Genomic DNA, 6947 nt, shown 5'->3' with positions numbered 1-6947 from the left:
GTCACTTTAGTTTTACCACCATATAAATCCCAGTAAGTCCAGCTTCCACAAGGGAAAAACGCTCAAGATGCTATGGTAATATCACAGTAAAATGAAGATGCCATGCTTTCACTGATTTTAGCTCAGGATGGCTCACAGCCATTGATTATCTGCTGGAAGATGCAATCATTTTTGTGGAGAAAAGATGATTGCGCAAATACTACCTTCCCCATATTTTCTCTCTCATTCATGAGAGAAATAGATATGCAAGCAAGGCTCTTGCTGGACACAAGAACTGCTCCAGCTCTTCAGCCTTTCAAGCAGCTCTTCCAACATTTGGATTTCACAAGAAATTGACTGAGAGCATGCCAGCCACAGAAGCAACATCTCAGTTGCATCTTTCCATGCATGCCCACCTCAGAGCAGGGTTGATATTGCTCCTGGCTTCCTCAGTCCTCAGGCAAAGCTACCCATAAGTCCCGAATCAGTCAGTGTAGATGCGGGCTTTTTTCCCTGACTCCTTGCAATTCATCGTGCTGACAAATGAGAGCTCATCATTGCTACCACCTGGCATTCATGAAACTATTTTTCTCATGTCTCCATGGGCAAGGTACACTGGTTTTGCCATTTAGGCCATTTATTTTTATGGCTTCTGATGCATCCTTCAGCTTAACCCCCAAAAGTCCCCTACTGCAGCGCAGATAAACCCTGCCTGACATAAGAACAACCACATTCAATCCCCTTTCTTCTTCCTGCTCCCCTCCCCCCTCAACCAGACAGCGTTAATGAAACAGAAACTGTTCTGAATCAGGAAAAAAGGGAATTTTGGCAACCAGAGACCTCTTTCTGTAAGAAATCAAAAACGAAATCAAGAGGAGAAAAAAATGTTACAAAGAAGCCGTTTAAGCTGGAATCACAAGAGAGAGGGAAATTACCCACGCTGGGAGACAGGCAAGAGAAGGGCAAGTTGGGAGACAGATACACTGGGCAGACTTCAAGGTCTACAAAAGATTGGTTGTGTCTTTTGGGGTTTACACTCTCTTTGTCTAATTAGACTAATAGAGGTAGAATAGAACTGGGGGAGATTAAAAACAATGATAAACAAGGCATCTTTTATTTGATATTATTGGAACTGGTTTCACTTATCTTTAGAAATCTTTCTTTTTGTGCTCCTTAATTTGTCCTTGAAGTCCTGTATCTAATCACTAGTTGAGCAACCAATAATCCTCCTCCAGCCCCTCCACCCCTTTTTATGGCCAACTTTAATCTTTCAACTCAGTGAAAAACATGTTTCCCCTATCATAACTAGTTTAACAAAAATTCCCTTTCAAGTTTAGATTGTGCAGATACAATGGCTTTCCTGCAGCTTCATGCTGAAGAGAGGAATTTACATCAGAAAAAAAATAGAGATTTATGATAGCATTGTATTTCCATTTGAATATGGAGAGTTAATAACATGCATATGTTTTTTTATTATTATTATTTTAAGATTTAAGCTATGCCATAAGCAAAAGGAAACCTGGAAACTGTGAGACTGGCAGGGCTCAATGAATAACCTAATCTGGATTTCATTCACAAACAGCAGCTCATACATAGGGAAAGGGCTGGTGTGTTTCGCCAAATCGGAACTGGAGTAAGTGCCAGGATTTCCTGATTTGTTTACATTTCTCAAAAAAAACTTTTTTTCCCCTGGATGAGGCTAGAATTAGACTTCCTTTTCCACTTTTGGCCATTTCCAAACTATTCTTGCTTGACATATTCTCTCCTTTTCCCTGTATTCTCCTTTGTTCCAGTCTCAGCTGGCTCTTTTGTCTTGGAAAACAGAAAAGGCAATGAAAGATGTCAGTCTATGATAATAATGATAATGCAGCCAGGTTTGCATGACAGCAAAACAATGCCGCAGGCTTTTCCAACACCCTTGGATCCACCACTCTTCTTACAAAGGCTGCGGGGGGTGGAGCGAGAGGTGTCTCTCCGGGAATGCAGTCTGGAACAATAGTGTCATAAGGTAAAAGAGATAAAAAGATCAAAACGAAACAGGCTAGCCCAAACTCTCTTGCTGAGGCGTGTCACTGAGTTAATCAGAAATCAGAGGGGGCTAGTTACAAGTAACTAAATCACCTTTGCATTAGCTCAGCGGCTTCTCAGTCCGCTGAAATGGTCGCGTTCCCTGCCGGTCCTTTCTCACTTTCACTGACTTTACTGTACTTTGCCCATTGTCTGCAACCTCAGTGCAATCACTGCAGAAACTTGTTTGGGAGACCTTCTCCGTGCCTTTGTTTAGAGCCCTTTGATCATCCCACAGAAAGGAAAACACTGTAGCTTGGACCTAAGCCATGGTTTTCTTAACATGACAAGACTGCCAGCCTGCAATCAGTGTTTGATGCGCATGCGTTTGGGCTGCTGGGGACTTGGAAAATCATGGGAAGACTAGCAGCGATCTTGAGAGCTTGGGCACCGTACTGAGCAGAGGTGAGAGTTTAAAGTCCCTCACAGAGCCACCCTGCCACTGCAGAACAGCAGCCCGAGGCATCGCTGCTCCTTAGCAGCAGCGTTACCGCAACACAAAGTTACTCTTGAGGGGATGTCAGGTCCTTCTTGCCGCAGCACCTCACTTGCCATGAGAGATTGCCCTGAGAACGGTTCATGCTTTAACAGGATGAAGTGGCAAGGAGGGGCTGTGCCAAGCAGAGACTTCCAGCACACAGGAAAAGCGTTCGCAACAGGAGGCAGGGGTGCAAGACTGAATTTCTGCATTTCAAACAAGAGTCGTCAGCCGGGGTTTTAGCTGACATCGCTCCCATTGACATCGATGTACCAGTGCTGATTTACACCCGCTGATGAATGTGCGTCTGGGAGAAGAGTGGGACAGGGTAATGGTGCAGAAGAGTTAGATGGGAGAAGGAAGTGAGGGGGAGCAAGATGAAGATAAAAGGGGAAGGGGAGACTTGATCATGGGACTCAGGAAACACAAACTGCAATGTACGGCTGTGGGAAAATGATTAGAAGAGATTGCATCAGACTGGACACCAATTTTGCAATTTCTGCAGTACCTTTTTAAGATTCCATACGGAGATACTGAGCAGAATGTGTGTAGCTGTATGTCTGGAACAAGTTCAAGCAAAAGGCCAAACGCAATCAGTCATCTGTGTTTGCTGGATCTGTGTACTAATGTTTCCTGTGCAGTCATTGCAATATATGTCTACTCTCGCTGTTCTAAATCCTGTTTTTCACCTTTAAGTATTTGTATCGTATTTAGTTTCTTACTCTGCATACAAGCACCTGTTTTTGGCACATTGATTAGTTTGGGGGCCAGAAATCGCCGTTCCACTCATACTCAGCAGACAGAGGGGTAAAAGAGAGAGTGAGATGGGGAAAGCTACATGAAGGGGAAGAAACAGACTTCTGGAAACAGGAGTAAGATGCTGTAAGGTGTGGCAGAAAGCACCTTTGCACACAAAATCATCAGCCAGCTTCTTTCAGTTCAGATCTCTGCAGAGAAGTAGAAGACCCAAAAGCTGTTTTGCTTACATGATTGGTTTAGCTGTTCTCAGTAGTGCTTCTCATGTGAGTAAGGTGAGCAGGAAATGGATTGATGTCAGCAGGCAGCCTGTGCTAGAAACTCACACCCACCCTTTCTGCTTCATCAGTTGTCTGAGCCCACAGTTTCATTATTAGGTTTTGGTGGTGCATTTTTAGATTTCCAGTTACAGCTTGCATGACAACTGCCGGCCGTCTGCACCTGACCAGTTACTGCCATTTAACTTATGGTAAGAACCATAAAAGAAGCATTCTTCCAGGAGAAAGAGTAGAGGAAGATACAAGTGCATTTCTAGTGCTTTCCAATAACTGTGAATCATGACTTCTGTCAGCCAGAGTATGGTTCTCACTGAAAAGTGTCAGTAAGAAAGTCTTACTTTAAGAAAACACTTCTGCTTTTTTTTTTTTTTTTTTTTTTTTTTTTGCATTACTGATAGCTAATACAGATGAAACCACAAACCTGAAGGGTTCAGACTTCACCAAATGTCAGTCATGCATAATTTGGAGTAAATGAGTATGTGACAGTAACTGGCATTTCATTTGGATGTTCCTTTTTCTCACAAACACAAATAAATTTTCATTTTCATTTTTCATACTACTCCTTGTGTGATAAAGATCCCCTGATTGATCATAAAGTTTAGGCAATATTTAGGCAATATAGTCATAAAGGAGGTCATACTAAGGAGCCTGAATAGTTGACCTAACGGACCCTTTTGGCCCACACAAACTTCTGGTGGCACTTTATAAGGAAAATTACATTTGAGTTATTCATTTCCATTGAAAAAGTTATTTTCCATGTTTCTACACCATATCTCCAGGAGAAGAGAATCTGAAAACTGCATGTGTAGGGTGACACCATTCCTTTTCTCTGTCCAAGGATGTGAGCTGATTATCTCCATGCTGTTCTGCTGTGGCTCTGTCTCTCCTGACCTGACTTTCAGAATACACTGAGAATATCCTGTGAGTCCTTCAAGCAGTGTCAAACATCAGCACTATGGGGCTTTACCTGCTTCAGGCAAGGCTCATCCACTGGCAATGGGATACCTCTGGAAGCTCATGAATTCCAGCCAGTGGAGAAATTACAGTAGCCAAATGGTGTAGGATGCTTTCAGTGACCCCTTTCCTCTGTGGGGGGGAGCTGTTGGCAAAGAGCAAGACTGAGTTTATAGCCAGCAGGATATGGCTGCTAAACTCAAGACGTTTTTTGCTATTAGCCAGCCATGGCTGCAGTGCAGCCTGCAGGTGCATGGGATGGAAACACAGCAGGTGAGCAGAGATGGACATTCCTGGGCAGGAATGGGAGGGAAGGTGATACTGAGGATTGGCTTGAAGTTTTTGATAGAGTTCAACCAAGAACTGACTCTGAATCCAGAAAACCCCCTTCAAACTTGAACTAAAACCATACTTGAAAGCACAAGTTATATTTTACTGTCTTCAGACTGTGGTGTAAGAAACATGCTTGACTTAGAAGAAATCCCAATGTTCCTCACAGAAACAGGGAATTGCCTTTCTGGTACAGCTACAAGAAACAACATTATATTTTTATTTTTTCAGTTATAATTAACTTTTTTTTTTTAAGAAAGAATGTAACATTTCCCAAAACATTTGTAATAATTCCTAATAATCAGGGTCCAAGGCATAGTTCTGGTTCTCTTGATGGAATTCATATTTCTTTGCTGTGAACATGCAGAGTTTGTGTAAAATGAAAGAATGACAGCCCTCCCCACTCCAGACCCTTACATTTTTCTTTGTCCCTTTGTGATTATAGTTGGACACAACTGACAGAGGTGAGATATACTGAATTGTTTTTAAAATCTGCTTTCTTATTATCTCCTTCTTAAAATGGAAGTATCATGATGGGGCCAGTCAATTCCATGCAGCTCGGTAGCCTTACTTTGACACTAGCCAGCTGAGGTTGGCTAAGCAAAGAAGAGAGAATGACCCTTCTTTGGGTAAGGCAAACAATCAAGAGTTCAGAGAATTTTTGAGTCAGAGGCTGCATCTGGGCTATTGTTTTTTGATGTTCTTCAATTGACCTATTCTTTATAAAATTCTTTGTTACCATTTTGAATCCATTTATATCTCTTGGCTTCCATGACATCCTGTGACAGTGAGTTAATTATGCTTTGAGTAAAATAATTACTTGCTTCCTTTTATTTTAAATACTATGCCTCAAAATTTAAAATACTGTACCCTCTTGTGTGTTAAGAAATAGTGAATAAATGGTGCCTATCACCTCTGTTATGCCTATTCACCTTCCTTACATTGTAAGCTTCCCCAAATGCGAGGCTAAGCTCCATTTGTTGGAGAAAAACCGAAAATCTGAAGTTTCTGTTTATCTGTTTCTACCACTTTCAGGATCATCTCTGGGTTTTGCTTTTGTTTAGTTGCTTTTATTAGGGAGAGAGATTAATTATTTTGGGGTTAGCATTACTTTACTTACGTGCTTTCCAGCACTGTCTTTGGTTTCTGTCTCCTCTCTCTTTCTCACACTTATAGCAACATGATATTCAAGTGAAATCAACCATAAACATATCCCAATTTTGAGTGTTATACTGCATTAGTCTCTAAGGAAAGCTCTCTCTATTTACAATTTTATAGCATGCTTGGGTTTTTGATCTGAGCAGACACAACCCATTCAAAGATAAAAACATCAATTAATTAAGCAGTTGTTGAGATCAGAAATCTGACACCCATATGGTGTGAAATTAGTGCCTGAAAGCAGTTAACTGCCAAAAGAAGCACATGCATCTGTTGCAAGAGATTAAAATGAAGTATCTATTAATTACTAAGAGTTTCTTGATTGACTTCAAAATTATATTGCTGAACTGATTCTCTTTGTGTTATTCATCTTTAATGTCATCACTTGTAAATAAGGACTTGCTTCAAAACTATCAAGTTCCAAGCAAATGCTAAGTACCCTCTAAAAAGCAAGCAAAGGAAACTCAGCTGTGAAGAGATGCCACAAAGCATGTGCTATGTTTTTGTTCCATTGCTAGGAACTATATAAAACCAGATGTATGCAGGAGAGAAATGTTGCCTGATATAACAATGAGCAATAAAGAGTATCTCACAATCATAGGATGCATGACACAATAATGAATTGTATATTACTTGCCTAAGAAACACAATTAAAACTGTCATTTTCTTTCTAGTGGAAGTTCATTGGGAGAACTGTGATCCAACAAAAATTCCACTTCAGGTCTTTCATACTATTTTCCTGTTTTCATGTACTCACAAATAAGAAAAAGTGCAGATGTTAGAAGAACACACACTGTGTCTCTCTGTATCCAAGGAAGTAATTGTTTCAAAATATGCAGTTATCCGGTTATCACCAGCTTATTTTTAGCATCCTAAAGTCAAAACTACATCTGCTTGGATAACACTGAATCCCAAGTCAGACATGTCTGTCTCAGTCAGGCCTCTTG

The 6947-nt window shown here is 41.0% G+C and overlaps 1 long non-coding RNA gene across 1 annotated transcript; it reads left to right on the top strand.

Moving 5' to 3' along the window:
- The first annotated feature begins 2332 nt into the window (after positions 1–2332).
- Positions 2333–5727, top strand: LOC109144721. Its single transcript, XR_002045637.3, has 2 exons — positions 2333–2451; positions 2638–5727. It is a non-coding gene; the product is annotated as an uncharacterized LOC109144721 (long non-coding RNA).
- Positions 5728–6947: the final 1220 nt, after the last annotated feature.

This window comes from Corvus cornix, chromosome 3, assembly GCF_000738735.6.
Source record: "Corvus cornix cornix isolate S_Up_H32 chromosome 3, ASM73873v5, whole genome shotgun sequence".
Classification (NCBI taxonomy): Eukaryota; Metazoa; Chordata; class Aves; order Passeriformes; family Corvidae; genus Corvus; species Corvus cornix.
Note: the sequence above shows the minus strand (reverse complement) of the source record. Positions and strands in the feature narration are given on the sequence as shown.